The sequence below is a fragment of the Brassica oleracea genome, chromosome C6, assembly GCF_000695525.1.
Source record: "Brassica oleracea var. oleracea cultivar TO1000 chromosome C6, BOL, whole genome shotgun sequence".
Lineage (NCBI taxonomy): Eukaryota > Viridiplantae > Streptophyta > Magnoliopsida > Brassicales > Brassicaceae > Brassica > Brassica oleracea.
The window spans coordinates 27,131,662-27,131,918 of NC_027753.1; the positions used below are offsets into that span (position 1 = coordinate 27,131,662).

The 257-nt window shown below is 46.7% G+C and overlaps 1 protein-coding gene across 3 annotated transcripts in view; it reads left to right on the plus strand.

Annotated features, from left to right (window-relative positions):
* Positions 1-257, plus strand: part of LOC106300126 (mannose-1-phosphate guanyltransferase alpha-like) — an 8,191-nt gene that overhangs the window by 2,279 nt on the left and 5,655 nt on the right. The window lies entirely within an intron of this gene.

The window sequence follows — 257 nt, forward strand, 5'->3', positions numbered from 1 at the left end:
GCTGATGCCAGACAAGTTTGATGGCAAAGGCTTCAAAACGTGGCAGAAGAAGATGATGTTCTTCCTGACAACGATGAAACTGGACAAGTTCATCCAGGAGGACAAACCCCTTATTCCGTACGGGATTGATGATGTCCACAGTCTTGCAACTGTTGACATATGGGTGCATTCCGACTTCATCTGTAAATGTTACATTTTGGGTCGTCTCATTGACCCATTGTACCGTGTCTACTGTGAGATCCCCACGGCGAAAGAGC